This window comes from Euprymna scolopes, chromosome 21 (genome assembly GCF_053919585.1).
Source record: "Euprymna scolopes isolate OS-2025 chromosome 21, ASM5391958v1, whole genome shotgun sequence".
Taxonomy (NCBI): Eukaryota; Metazoa; Mollusca; class Cephalopoda; order Sepiida; family Sepiolidae; genus Euprymna; species Euprymna scolopes.
This window is the reverse complement of record NC_136502.1, coordinates 116,069,847-116,085,910: the sequence shown is the minus strand read 5'-3', so window position 1 is coordinate 116,085,910 and position 16,064 is coordinate 116,069,847. Positions and strand designations below refer to the sequence as shown.

Sequence of the window (16,064 nt, the reverse complement as noted above, 5' to 3'; positions counted from 1 at the left end):
AGAACAGTAGTTGAAATAATCCAAATAATACGAAATACGTTTTTGTTGCAAGTGTTATTTACAATGCATGAACAGCCATGAAACAAATTGATGCGTACGAAGAAATAAATCTGTATGAGATCTAAAATCGATCTATCATCACAAATCATGAAGAACGGTTCAAGACTGTTTCTTGTAGTTACAAGTTAATAGTCACAATGCCAAGTTTTTAATACAACTTCTCGTGTTTCCAAATGGTTACCCATGTAACGTTTCAGTTACAAACAAAGGAAAAGAAATAAATAAAAGTCCGCCGGGTCGACATCTTTTCCTTTTCAACACACGCATTTATTACCGTTATTCACCCGTCTCGACACCACTAAAAATACTCTCGCCATCGTCCATCTCGCTCGATGTATACTTTTCTTCTCCGATTTCATGCCAGCCATTTCTCACCTTCAACTTTACACATCCATTTTCATCAACGTCAACTTTGTTTCTCTCGGCCACATGGTATATCTTTTTTCTTTTTTTTTTTTACTTTGGCGCCAATTCGTGCGCACTTCTTAATTTGCATATGCGCATTTTCGGCTGCTGCTGCTAATCTCTTCACCAGTCAACCAGCCATCCTTCGCTGCTGCTGATATTTTCCCACGCGCTCATCTGCACTATGCTACACCCATCTAAATACTGACCAGGCTCAATCCCGCTTAACTTTGCTGATCTTAAGGGAATCTGTATGTAAAGCGATTATAGTTACATCTGCATGAGATGCTAAGAAGAAAAGAATAGAAGACTACATTGAAGACGGGGGGGGGGGCATTGTCTTCCCTTCCCCCGACTCTGAAAAAAAGAATTTATGTCAGGAAAGATCAAGCAACGTGGGTAAAGAGGAAATACATCTTTTGAGTGACAAAACCCCACTTTTGAGTGAAAGACCAAGAATATAAGTGTATTTAAAATGAGACTGGAGAAAGGGTGTCATATGAAAGATAATCAAATGAGAAAAGATAATAAAAACATGTTTACCTTTATACATCTCTCTCTCTCTCTCTCTCTCTCTCTCTCTCTCTCTCTCTCTCTCTCTCTCTCTCTCTCTCTCTCTCTCTCTCTCTTCAGGACAACAATAAGTTCAAGAGACTAAAAATAAACATGAAAAGAGAATAACAAAACTAGGACAAAGAAAAAGAAGAAACTGCTTATTTCTTAATGTATTAAGTGGGAGAGATTGTTTTTTTTTCTGTAAAAATAAAACACGTAGTTAAAATATTTTATTAACGACAACTATTTTGTATCTATCCATTGGATAGTTCTCTGATTTAAAGCGATTAACACATTGGTTTATTTACAGAGATTAAATCTTTCAAAATAATTAATGGCATTGCTTTGATATACACACATTCTCAACCCTTTATGACTTGAATTATGGTATAGATGATTAAAAATATTTATTGTTAATTTTAGTTAGTTTAAAGAGTAATAATATTATGGTTGTCTTCAAACTGGAAAAATTATGAAGTTCAATAGTTAAACTATCACTGAGAATTTTTGCATTTCATAAACTTACCTTGATTATTATTAGGGCTAGGACAACAGTATACACTTTTCATTGTTTTGTCTCTTGTGTGCGTATTCGTTGATATCTTGTATGCTTTTATATAGAGTGATGTGGTTGTTAGTTGATTAACTGTCTGTGTCGGATATATACTCGAGAGTCAAAACACTGATAAGAATATTCTATTGTCATAGCCCAAATTATTATCCATAGTGCTTGAAAAAAGTGTGTTTATGACAACAAATGAAATCCTCCACTATCTGAGACACATGGTGGCATATTGAATATAAGCAATGGACAGTTGCAATCTCGAGGTATCTGGCATCTACCAAGATACTGAACTAATACGTACAAGGCGTGTTTGAATCAATTCCCACTTTATTTATGTCGTTATATTCATTTATTTACAAATTAGTTCAACCAGGTAATAAAGGGTTAGAATATTTCTTCTCAGATTTGGAAGATTATTGCTAAAGAAGATTAAGAAAATAAATCTATGAATCAATTGAATTCCTTTGTTAACAGAGGAATATATTTTGGGGACATAGTGACATATAATATAGTACTCACGTTTAAACACGTTAACATGTAGACATCGTCGCAATGAAGCAAGACAAGGAAAATAAATTCGACTCATTTTTTTCCAGTTGAACAACAGAACATTTATTTACAGGTGCTTTTCTGTCCAGACATGTGTCTGTTCTCTTGAATACTTATCGAATATGAGTTTTGTGTTCTTCCACATTTTTACTTTTTATCAGAATGCTATCTAATTATACCAATGTAAAATCCAGATCAGCTAGCATCATATCCATAATTTGTTGAAATAAATTCGGGGCTACTTTCAAACCAGAAGGCAAACGTTTTAAGGAAAATAATTATGTATGCGTGTTAATCATAAGATATTTTTCCATTCCTCCTCGCCTTTGATCTGCACATATACCTCGGATAGATCAATTTTCGAATAAAATTTTCCCCCATTCAACTTTGAAAAGATTTCTTCCAGTATATGAAGCGTATAGCTGTGATCTTTTAGACAATCGTTTAGACCTGTTGAAAAGTCAGAGTATACTCTTATTTTTTATTTATTTATTATTGCATATACTGTGGGTGACGTCCACTCTGAGTAATCAACTTTTTTAATCACTCACATTTCTTCAAGTCGCTACAATTCCTTGTTTATTATTTCTTATGGGGCCTTTATTTTTGGTTTGAACACTGGCCTTTAGCTCGAATTTTACCTCAGTCTTTGTACAACAACTCAGTCCTTCAGAAAATGCACGTCTAAATTCATCTTTTAAATCTCTAAAAATAATTTCTGGCAGTTTAGAGTACTCTATCCCTGACACAATTAAGTTTCTCCAAAACGCATTTATTGTTTTTTTCCATAAATTAAACAGTATCATACTGTCGATACCGAATTGGTTTGAATTTCTTCCGTATGCAACATAGATTTTAGCCTTGAATGTTTTATCGTCGAATGACACGTTTGCGTAAAATTCCAGGTAAATTTTGACCCCTGGCAATTTTCTCAGTGTTTTTGTAGCTTCAGTCGTCCTATTTTTTCTATGCTACTTCATCAATTAGGGGTGTGTCATTTCCGGTATCAAGAAGGCAGCTTACGATTCGACCATTTATTTTGATGTTTATATAATTTATTTTTTCAAAGTTCTTCGTATCCTTTTTACACCAATCGCATTTATCATTTTAGGCTTCTGGTCTTTCCCTTTCTTGCATACAGTCTATTTATGCCCTTTTCTGCCACATTTATAACATATTTTGAAATAACAGTCACTTGTAAAATGACTTTTTCTACCACATGTCTTGCAATATTTTCTTTTTATGTCGACTGGTTGTTTCAGTCTTTGCACTTGAGCAATATTTTTCCTTTTTGTATTCAAATTGTACCGCTTTATATTAAATAACTTTTGATATTCTTCTGTAACCATTTGTAAGGTTATTTTTGTGTCTTGCTCCATAAGTGACAGTATTCTCGAACGTAATTATTCATCTTTTGCTACAGTTAACCCCTGAACAATATTAGATATTTAAACATGTATTGCTTAATTTCTTTTATCTTGAATAATTCACACTACAAATTTACTTTTCCGGCGTACGTAATAAAGCCCTCGTTTTCTTCTTTGACAACAGTAAGGCATTTATAACGTATGTGAAACAAACCGCGATGTTTGCCAAATATTTTTGACAATATTTCAATTGTTTTTTTTAAACGACACATACTTCGGTTTTTCGGCAGTATGAAATTCATGCACTTTGTATTTTCCTGTGTGCCTAATTTTTGTAATAACAGTATGAATTTTTTTCGTCAGACCACAACTGACATCTTTTCGAAAAAATTGTTTTGTATCTCCTGAAGTACGCTGGGAACTTTACACCATCCGTCTGTTTTTAATACAATTCTGAAGGAGAAACAATAATCCCTTCGACGGAACAAAGATCTTGCGACTTCTGTTTGTTCTACTTGCTTTGTTTCAAGGTTTCATGTTGTTTTAATATTTATTTTAGAGTAACTGCTGTTCTGGTTGTTGTAATTACATTAGTTGTTGGTGGTGTTGCCGTTTGAATTGCAATTGCAATAATTCGATTTTTTTTTTAATGAACTCATTCTGTTCTTCCCAATTTTTTTGTTATTGTCATATAGCTGATCGTTCGCAAATTCCACCAACTGTTCCATGATAATTTTTAAATACGACAGAATAAGAAAACTAAAAAATAATCTCAATTGTTAGAGCAATCCAACGACTTAGTAAAAAAAAAAAAGAAAAAAAGTGCATTCGTCTACTTTTTTTAATGAAGCTGCTTCTTGCCTTAAATATTTTTCCGTCATCGTTAATTTTGAAGGGTACCGATTTATCCCATTTTTATTTTTTTTTAAGTTTCCTTTTTTTCGTTCGGCTGTCAACTTTCCACGTGTGATCTTTCGTTTTTCATCGACCCTATATCTATATGAGTTGTTCGAATCCAATCGTCGCCGCTGCTATCGTGGGACACTGGGGTATATTAATTTCAGATTTCCGCAGTGTGTTCTCGATTCCTCGTTCGACACTGTTATATCGTGGATTTCGATATAAGCAAAAATAATCAGAGGTAAAATAATTAATAAAACAACGGATTGGGTAACAATGAGGATTATTGTACGAATAGTAAAAATACCAGAATATAGTATAATGAAGGATACGTATGAATAAATGCAAAAGTTGGACCTGTTATTTACACCAATGGTAAAGTTTAAAATACTCCGTTTTATACGTTGATAAGCCTTCAAATGCTAGGCACCCCATCTTTTTTATATACTGACTATGCATATACGATATAGCTCGCGAAGTTAACTAATTTACATATTGGTTTATTACCTATTATTTGTTATTGTTTTTGTAATGCAACAATTATCTTGATTTTAAAATAACAATTGGTTTTGTTTCGCAATATTATTTATCCCTTCCCCTTTCCCGGACAAATATTTAGGATTTGTGTTGAAAAGTTCCTTCCTTAAGAGAGACTGAGTTGATTTTCAACAAGTTCTGATCTATTTCTAAATTGCAAGTGATAAGGAAAATTGATTTCTCCTTTCTTTTGTTTACGGTCACATTTAAAAGATGAATAAATTTGTATCGAAATTACGAAAATGCTAATATTTATCTATCTATATGAAAAAATGAGAAAAAATGTTCAATGTTTGCAATAAAGTTATGAATGAAATGTTTATTATTTTAAATTAATGTTTTATGTGTTTCATGTAGCGAACTTTAGCTAGTATCCATCTGTCTCTCTCTCTCTTTCTCTCCCTATATATATATATATATATATATATATATATATATATATATATATATATATATATATATATATGATGAAAATAATGGAAATAGTATTCCGAAAAAATACAGAAATAAAAAGAAACAAACCGTATTGTGTTCATCAACGTTTCGCTTTTATTTCGAAACGTTGATGAACACATAATACGGTTTGTTCCTTTTTATTTCTCTATACATATAAATATATATGTATATATATACATATATATATGTATATATATATACATATATATATATATATATATATATATATATATATATATATATATATACATAAGAACAAGTAGTTAATAAAACATGTTAAAAAACACTTTTAAAAAAGAGTTACAAACATATTTAATTTTAAAAAGGAAGCACAAAATAAGTGGATAGTCCTTAATCTGCGGAGTTTAGAATGAATACTTTCCTTCTCATCAGAGGGTAGGGATTAGCAAAATGTGGGATCGGATTTTGCTTGCAAAAGTATTAAATGAAACTATAAGTAAGTCATAGTTCTTACTTGGTAGAAAATAGTGAAGCAGGAGGAATAGGGGGAAGAAAAAGGTGATTTCACGTGAATGGATGGTCTGGTGAAGGGTAAAATATCCAATAACGGTAAAATCCAAAAAGCTGATTAAATTAAGTAAAATCCAAAGGAATCGCGTTAATGGAAGATGGTTCAAAATAATCGAACAGGCAGAATTCCGTGGAATAATTCAACAAATGGGTGCAAGGAAAAAAGGCAATGAGTTCAAATAATATTATTAAAAGAAAGATAAATTGTGCGTAGAAATGGAGAGATTTTAAAACACGGCGGTCAAGGCTGATTTAAGAAAAACGAGCAAAGAAGAAGAAAAAAAGAAAAAAATTGAATGGTGATTGAGTTATTTTTAGAATAGAAAATGTAATGGCAAAATGACCCAGACAGAATGACATTGTAGTGGCGCCAAATTTAAAGCAAATAAAGGGGACAACTGAAATAGACAAGTTATTACGTTATAATTAAATTATCAGCAGGAGTCATTAAAAGAAGCCAATGAATTGTGAGGAATGATAAGTTAAATACATACATATATATACATATCCACATGCATATATATACATACATATATATGAATACATACAATTACACATATACATACATATATATACACAACATACACACACATATAAGTAAATAGATGAGTATATAAATAAATAGAGATTTAAAGGGGAAAAAAATTTTTTTTTAAATAAAAAAAAATAAAAATTTAGGGGGAGAAGATGACCGGTACCTACAAGTTCCGGAACGAGGCAAGTAAGTGTGTATGTAAATACATATAGTAAAATATAAGTAAACATATATACAGAATATAAATGTGTAGGTAGATGGATATATTTAATTTATAGGAATACTTATACACTAAAACAGAGATTGCAGATGTAAAAACGGCCAAACAAAGAAGAAATAATGAATTACAATTAAAATTATAAAGTTATAAAATGCTAAGAAAGTATGTAGAAAAAACTATAATATTGTAGGAATATATATATATATATATATATATATATATATATATATATATATATATATATATATATATATATGGAGGGTTAATTTAATAGCTATGTAATTTCAAATTTACCATATTTAAACTTGGACTTATGTTTGAATTAGGAGATCAGCTCGTTTTTAGAGTTTATTATATTACTACTTTGAGGGGAAGTAATTATAGTTATAGCTTCGGTTGTGTAGAGGTGACATGACTTAGAGCCTGGAGTATAAGACTTAACCTATTTTAAGATAGTACATTTAATTGAGAAGGAGATATTGTTAGAATTAAGTTTTTTAATTAAAGTGGTTAGAGAAGTTCCTTGCTTATTATTAGAATTTTGGTTGTTAAAAGAAGAAGTGTGGTTTGATATTCTTTTCTTAATTAATGGTGAAGTAGCGCCAATACATGTATGTGCTTTATTAACAGCTTGAGGTCTAAAATTAATATTAATTTGTTGCTTTGTACTGGGGAAATGGTTTAAATTTTGTTCATTGTAATGAACATAGGGTGGGACAATGATTGTAGGAGGACTGTTTTGGAGGGGATAATGGGTGTCGTTAGTGTTAGGATGGCTGTTAGGAGAAATATTATTATTATTATTATTATTATTATTATTATTATTATTATTATTATTATTATTGCTAGTTGCATGATTGTAAATAGAGGGGCTGCTTGAATGGTTTATTGGATTAGTAAATATATCAGATGGAGGGTGGGAAGAGGGATAACTTGATGACAAAATATTAGTGTCTGTTATGGGAGAATTGCGTGGGAGCTTTGTAATTGTACATGAATATATAACATCTTTATGAATGCAATCATTATTGAGTAGGCAAAGATGTTTGTTATTACAATTGAAGTTAGTTTTGGGTTTAATTGGGAAAGGGATTTTTGGGGCTGATTTAATTCTTTTGTTCTTAGATGTTAAGATTCTTTGTGCTAAATTAGGCATAGTTGAATAAGAAATCCTTATTGAATTTCTATTAAAAATAGAACTATATCTGTGTGGGTATTTGAAAGAGTTTTGTACAATGTTGAAGAATTCCTTAGGTATATTGGTTTATTCTTATTATAAGCCCTATTTCCTATTTGGTTTTATCGAGATTTACATCTGGTTGAGATTACTTTATAAATATTAACTCTTTAATATTTATAATATACCTTAAATTTGCCATCTTAGATTATCTTGGTAAACTTAATTGTAATTTTTGTTACCCTAAAGAAAACAACACTACATCTTTATTTTAAAACTTTTATTGAAAATATCAATTTGGGTAACTTGATTATGTAATAGAAGTGACATCTATTTAATATAAGCATCTTTAGCCTCAATCACCGCCTTGATGCGGGTTCGGAACTGAGAGCATTCGTTTTTCACAAGCGCTGGCAGAAGATCAGCTAATACTTGGTGGATGGCGGCAATCAGGTTGACTTTGGTGTTGTGGGAGGTCATGTTGGTGATGTTCTCAATGTATTACCAAACGAAGTAGTCCAGCGAGTTCAGGTCGGGAGAGGAGGGAGGTCAGTGCGGGAAGGGTACAAAGTTGTAGCACTCCTTTTGAAGCCAAGCCTGGGTCTCTTTGGACTTGTGGACCCCTGCAGAGTCCTGCTACCATACCCAAGGCTTGCCAGTGCCCACCTGATTGCACCAGTAAATCACCATACTCTTAAGCACATTCAGTTACACTTTGGTGTTGACTTTCAAGCTGACTTTGAAGATGTGAGGTGGCATGATGTGGCCTTCACTTGAGACCATACCAAAAACCATAACCGTGGCCAGAAATTTCATTGAGATATGCCCTCAAGCCTTGAACTGTTCGGATTTACATTTTGAGGGTGCTGGCAATGGTCCTGTTATCATAACTTGAATTGGTAGAGAGCATGAGTTGTAAAGTAGCGCATCTCCGATCTCACTCGTTGAACATTGTTTCACTTTTAGACATGATAGACGGCTCCTGTCACTCTTGGGATTTGTACACAACTGGCCAACTAGTAGATGGCCTGCAACAAAGAAGAAAACCGGTTTTCATCAAACGGAAATGAGATCATGTCTTTTCTTAGGGCGACAATTTTATCGTTGCACCCTGTATATATAAATTAGAGAGAGAGAGAGAGAGAGAGAGAGAGAGAGAGAGAGGGGGATTCTAAAAAGAATATAATCTTTATAATTGTTCCAGCATAACGATGTTATGTTTGCAAATTTAATGATTGATGCATTTCAAGTCAGTACCCGTACGAGATATTGCAGCCTGCAGATATAACATCATAACAAAAAAAAAAAAAAACTGCAGAAAATTTAACAAGTTATAATATTTCTGAACATGTGATTTTACTTCCGAGAATTTTTATTAAAATTATATATATACTAGCATTTCAGCCCGGCGTTGCTCGTTTGGAGGTGTATGTTGAGCAAAAAAAACAAAAAAAAAAACGGTCAATTTTTTTAAACTTTGACCCCTATTATGACCCCTTAACATTGTCAGAGGAGTTTGGCAGAGTTCTCAAAGGTCAAACCGTTGAACTTTAACCCTTTAACAGTGAAATTTCTGGCCGCAAACCAATCACATAGATTTTCCCAAATCCCAGTACCCTGCATATCAAATTTCGAGTCTGTAGCCTTTTTTTTTTTTTTTTTTTTACGTGGAGTTTTTTTTTTTTACATGGAGTAAAATCTCAGTACCCTGTATATCTAATTTCCAGTCCCTAGACTTAAAATTGACAGAGTTATTGCGAAGGAAAATTTCAAATTTCAAATTTCGAGTCTGTAAACTAAAAATTGACAGAGTTATTGCATAGGGAAATTACACAGACAGATACACAGACAGACAGACAGACAGACAGACAGACACTTTCACTTTTATAGATATACTAGCATTTCAGCCCGGCCTTGCTAGGGTGTTTGGAGGTGTATGTCGAGCAAAAAAAAACAAAAAAAACAAGGTTAATTTTTTTAACTCTGACCCCTATTATGACCCCTTAAAATTTATTGTCTTGGGCTCAAATCAAGTTATTAAGTTAGATCCATGTCCAAGTAACCTATATCGAAAATATCAAGTGTGTAGACCCAAAATTGTCGAAGGAGTTTGGTAGAGTTCTCAAAAGTCAAATCGTTGAACTTTGACCACTTAACAGCCAAACCGATCACATAGATTTTCCCAAATCTCAGTACCCTGTATATCAAATTTCGAGTCTGTAGACTTAAAATTGACAGAAGTATTGCTTAGGGAAATGTACACAGACAGACAAATACCCAGACATACAGACAGACACACAGACACGTTAACTTTTATAGATATATAGACTAGCAGTTCCGCCTGGCTTTGCTCGGTCCCTATGTTCATAATGTTATGTGCATATGTATATATTAAAAAGTGTGAATATGTAAAGTAATGCCTTTCTGTATAATAGTCTTCCTTAACTACCATAGAGAAAAGGCAGACAGACATTTTCACCTTTATAGATATACTAGCATGGGTGCCTGGTGTTGCCCGGATGTTTAGAGGTGTATACTGAGGAAAAAAAACAAAAGCAAAAAAAAAAGGTAAATTTTTTTTAAAATTTGACCCCTATTATGACTCCTTAAAATTTATTGTTTTGGGCTCAAATCGAGTTATTAAGTCAGATCCATGTTCAAGGAACCTGTATCTAAAATTTAAAGTGCATGGACTGAAAATTCTCGGAGAAGTTTGGTAGAGTTCTCAAAGGTCAAATCGTTGAACTTTGACCCCTAAACAGCCAAATTTCTGGTTGGAAACCGATCATAAAGATTTTCCCAAATCTCAGTACCCTGCATATTAAATTTCGAGTCTGTAGACTAAAAATTAACAGAGTAATTGCTAAGGAAAATGTACACAGACACACAGACACGTTCAATTTTATAGATATACTAGCATGGGTGCCCGGCGTTGCTCGGGTGTTTGGAGGTGTATGCTGAGCAAAAAAAAAAGTCAATTTTTTTAACTTTGACCCCTAAAAATTATTGTTTTGGGCTACCATTAAGTTATTAAGTTAGAGCTATGTCCAAGGAATCTACATCTAAAATTTTAAGTTTTTCGACTGAAAATTGTCAGAGGAGTTTGGTAGAGTTCTCAAAGGTCAAATTGTTGAATTTTGACCCCTTAATCGCCAAATTTCTGGCCGAAAACCGATCACATCGATTTTCCCAAATCTCAGTATCCTGTATATCTAATTTCGAGTCTGTAAACTAAAAATTGATAGAGTTATTGCGTAGGGAAATGTACCCAGACAGACAGACAGATACACAGACACACACACACACACACAGACGGCTAGACAGACACTTTCACTATTATTGATATACTAGCATGGGTGCACGGCATTGCTCGGGTATTTGGAGATGTATGTTGAGCAAAAAAAAAAAAAGTCAATTTTTTTAAACTTTGACCCCTATTATAACCCCTTAACATTTATCGTTTTGGGCTCAAATTAAGTTATTAAGATAGATCCATGTCCAAGGAACCTATATCTAAAATTTCAAGTGTTTAGACCCCAAATTGTCGGAGGAGTTTGGTAGAGTTCTCAAAGGTCAAATCGTTGAACTTTGACCCCTTAATTGCCAAATTTCTGGCCGCAAACCAATAACATAGATTTTCCCAAATCTCAGTACCCTGTATATCTAATTTCGAGTCTGTAGCCTTCTTTTTTTTTTTTTTACATGGAGTTTTTTTTTTTACATGGAGTAAAATCTCAGTACCCTGTATATCTAATTTCCAGTCCGTAGACTTAAAATTACATTGTACTGTAGAGAACTTACTGTTTATGTTATAAAATTATTTTTTTTTATATATAACAGCTTGAATTAAAGTTTAAAATGCAAAAGTAAAGTATCATGCTTCAATTGTGCTCTTAACAGAAACATTCATTTCGAATGTGACCCTGTCATATCAAAGAACCTACTGTTGATATTATATGCTTGGCCTAACTGCTTGTGCAGTGATAATCGCTTGACTTTAACTTTAAAATGAAAAAGTTAAGTATCATGGTGCTTTAAACAAAAACATTCATTTCGAACGTTCCTTTGTCATATCAAAGACATTACTGTTGATTTTATATGTCGGTTGCTTTACCTCTGGAAAATATTAACCTGATATATATATATATATATATATATATATATATATATATATATATATATATATATATATTCCCCCAAACCTCTGGCCTCGATAGAAGGGAGACTAAAACTTGCTGCTATGGTTTCAAATGATCAGAAATAACAGCAAGGAGAGACTTGATTCCAAATTTCTCATACGTTATATCTCCTCTCTTTTAGAAATAGGGTACTATTATGAATATCTCCAGTATCAAATAATCCTTATATACTGTGAAATTTACTTTATGTATGAAAACCAAAGAGGGGAGATATAACATATGAGAAATATTTTGAATCAAGTCTCCCCTTGCTATTATTTCAGATCATTTGAAACCATAGCATCAAGTTTTTTAGTCTTCACTCCATAAATACCAGAGGTTTGGGGAAAATATAAGATATTTTGTCATTTATATGCAAAACTAGGAAATCAAATGATTATGATTGAAACATTTTATGGTTGTAAAAAAGTTCCAAAAGTAGGCTCTGGATGATGGATGATCTCCTGTATGTGCGACCTTAAGGGCAAATTTCACATAGCTCACTATACAATTCAGAACATTAGCTTTCCAACGAGCCTTTATTTATAAAATTCTGATCAATAGTCGCAGAGATTTAGATCGTAAAATACGCTTGAATATGATATTTTGATTAATGAAGATTTTGTATTTATTATTATATAATGTTGGCCGCAATATATAGTAATGATTTAAAAAGTAAAAAAAAAAAAAATAAATAAACAACTTGTGCGCCACCACTGAGAATTGTAACCAAAAGGTTTAGCTTATGATTTACTGTTTCCTTTGACCTTAATGCCTGAGCTATGAAGATATGTTTGCTGCAAGGCTAAAAATTAAAACATGAACCAATAGCTATTACGTTACGCATGCATATTCGTAAGACTGTCATTCGACTTTCACCTGGCAAATTCCATTTATTTTAATTTTCAGTTTTGCACCGATTTTTTCCAGCTAAAACCCAAATATAAAGTTTTGCATGCATTCGATTACCCTATATATTGTCATCATGTCTGTAGACCAAGAACTGACACAGGAGTTTGGGAGGCAAAAATTTTTGAACAGATATATATATATATATACGCCTACATGAATCTATATATTTATAAAAGTGAAAGTGTCTGTCTGTCTGTGTACATTTCCCTACACAATAACTCTGTCAATTTTCAGTCTACAGACTTGAAATTTGATATACAGGGTAGTGAGATTTGGGAAAATCTTTGTAATCCGTTTTCGGCCAAAAATATGGCTGTAAAAGGGTCAAGTTTTAACGATTTGACCTTTGAGAACTCTACCAAACTCCTCCGACAATTTTGGGTATAAACACTTGAAATTTTAGATATAGGTTCCTTGAACATGGATCTAACTTAATAACCTGATTTGATCTCAAAACAACAAATATTAAGGGCTTATAATAGGGGTCAAAGTTTTAAAAAATTTACCGCTTTTTTTTTTCTTTTTTTGACCTCTGCGGTCTCTACCAAATTACTCAGACACTTCTTGGTCTAAACATTTGAAATTTTACATAAAGGGTATTCAGAGATAGGGCAAACTTTTTAATCGGTTTGGATAAAAAAATTGAGCTACCAATATATAAATGTATGTATATATGTATGTTTACATGTCTGCCTAAAACTTTCAACAGAGGCAATGGATTTTCACAAGATGTATCGTTTTGAAGCTCCACCCTTCAGACAACACATACCGAAAAATTGGCTAAAAATATTAATTTATTCACCCTCAACTGGGCACTTTTCTACAGGGAGGGTCGCTTTTTTCACCAATATTTTCGAAAGTCATCCCCTCTTTTCGATTGTCTAGCCTTAATTTAAACCTACGTCACTTCCGGTTTGACGGTCGTCGTAACAGCAAAGACGTCACGTTTTTCCCCCGTTCTTTTCCTCCTTCACAGTACGTGTTCGAGCCTGCCTTCCCACTACCACTTTTTTTTTTGTTCAACACACACCTCCAAACACTCGGGCAACGCCGGGCACCCATGCTAGTATATATATATATATATATATATATATATATATATATATATATATGTGTGTGTGTGTGTGTGTGTGTGTGTGTGTGCGTGTGTGTGTGTGTGTGTGTGTGTAAAGCTTTTTAATTGCTAGATTATGTTCTTTATGTGTAAAAGAGCTTCTTTGTATAGCGATTCTATTTTTAATAGATCTCTTGTAGTAGATTAATTTTTCTTGTAGTCCATTTATTATTCTACACGGTCTTCAGTTTGTACTAATCATTTTATTTAAATGTATTTGCTATGCTGTATTCGTATGAGATGCTAACTGCCGATCTTGACGGTCGGACTTTTCTTTCTGAGTCACACGGCTTTTATAGTTGGTGTCATATTTTCCTGGATTATTTTTATTTTATCCATGATTTATCAGGAATAGTGTTTATCTATCACATATATATAAATAACAGTGCACTGGAAACGATGCTGTCATCCTTAGGATACAGCAAATGTGTGCTAGGTGGTTCCACAAATGTTCATGCAGGAGCAAAAGGACCACCTATCTATCTATATCTAGGATATCTAGCAGGACTTGTAGAATAAGTACGAAGCTGAATTTGAGGGATTTTTGGACCGTGTCATCACTAGTGATTAGACGTGGTGTCACCATTACGAGCCAGTTTAAATGGCACTCACTGAAATTGCACAACTCACGCTCCCCAGCAAATAAAATGTTCAAGATGCTGACATCTGCAGGCAAAATCATGTGCATCATCTTCTGGAAGAGGAAGTGTTTCTTCCTCCTGGATTTCTTGGAACCAACTTGACTATCAACCCTGTTGAAACGGTGACAAATTTGAAAGCCACGATTGCCTGTGTAAGGCCAGAGAAAAAGGGAACATTCTGTTTGTAACATAACAATACCACACAAGAGTTAAAAGAAAAATACAAGACATAGACCAATCTCATTATAAATTTATTTCAACCAAATACGAGTCTTTTCAAACGAGGCGAGCTTGTCAGATTCGTTGGGTTGGCTGCATGGTTCCGACAGAGGTTCAAACAGAAGTCAAAATGTTGACTTCGGTTTGAGGTTCGAATCATGTACTGGTAGAGCAATCATCCTCCTCACTGATGATTCGCAAAAAATGGGGACACATATGTGCATGTGGATAAGAAATTAAAAAAAATATCTATCATAATATTGTTTCTAGTCCTCCTTAATGATAGGGTAAGCGTTCAAAGAGAATTATAATTTAGCTGTCCAATCGAATGCATAATTCAAAGTTTCGTCTGACCGCGTCGTTGAACACTATTTAAGACAGACTTTTAGGTATGTCCGATTGTAGACATAAATAGACCTTAATTCTCTTCCTGTCATTATGGTTGGTTGTATGGTTCCACGAGTTCAGACAGAAGTTATTAAAATGTTGACTTAAGTCTGAGGTTCAAATCGTGTAACTGGTAGAACAGTCATTCTCCACACTGATGATTCCTGGAAAAGGATAGATAGATAGATAGATAGATAGATAGATAGATAGATAGATAGATAGATAGATAGATAGATGCCATGATGGAGGAAGGGAGGAGGGATTCTGAAAGATCCAGCAAAGTGTTATGTTTACAAATATAGCTCAAGATGAGAACAGACGAATACAAAGAAAAGCCGAAACATACGGTATTGACTCTAGGTAGATAGAGACAGAGATCGATAGTTATAGAGAGGGTTCAAAAGGAGACATACAGACGTAGAAGGTAAAAAACAGTTAAATTAGATAGAATAGTGAAAATGAAGAACATGTAGTGGACAAGAGGTAAAAAAAGAGAGAAAAGAAGAAACGCACTTTGGAAAAAGGGTCATGCTTAAGAGAGAAGATAAATACAGAAAAAAAAAGCAAAAAAAAAATTAATGCAACAACAAATGAAGTAATTAAAAAAACAATACGTGAACTAATTAACACATCTATAGAAAGAGAAAGAAAGGAAAATGAGATAGAGGTAAAGAAAAGAGGATAGGTGTTGTTATTTCCAGTCACATACAAAGAAAAGAATAGAAACATTAAATTTTAGGTAGAGTTTCATAAAAA

At 33.1% G+C, this 16,064-nt stretch overlaps 1 protein-coding gene across 1 annotated transcript in view; it reads right to left on the bottom strand.

Moving 5' to 3' along the window:
- Positions 1-8,169: 8,169 nt before the first annotated feature.
- LOC145242675 (uncharacterized) overlaps positions 8,170-16,064 on the bottom strand; it is a 98,368-nt gene continuing 90,473 nt past the window's right edge. Inside the window, exon 2 of the transcript XR_013862801.1 lies at positions 8,170-8,885. The gene's annotated coding sequence lies outside the window, so the exon portion shown is untranslated. The remainder of the gene's footprint in view (positions 8,886-16,064) is intronic.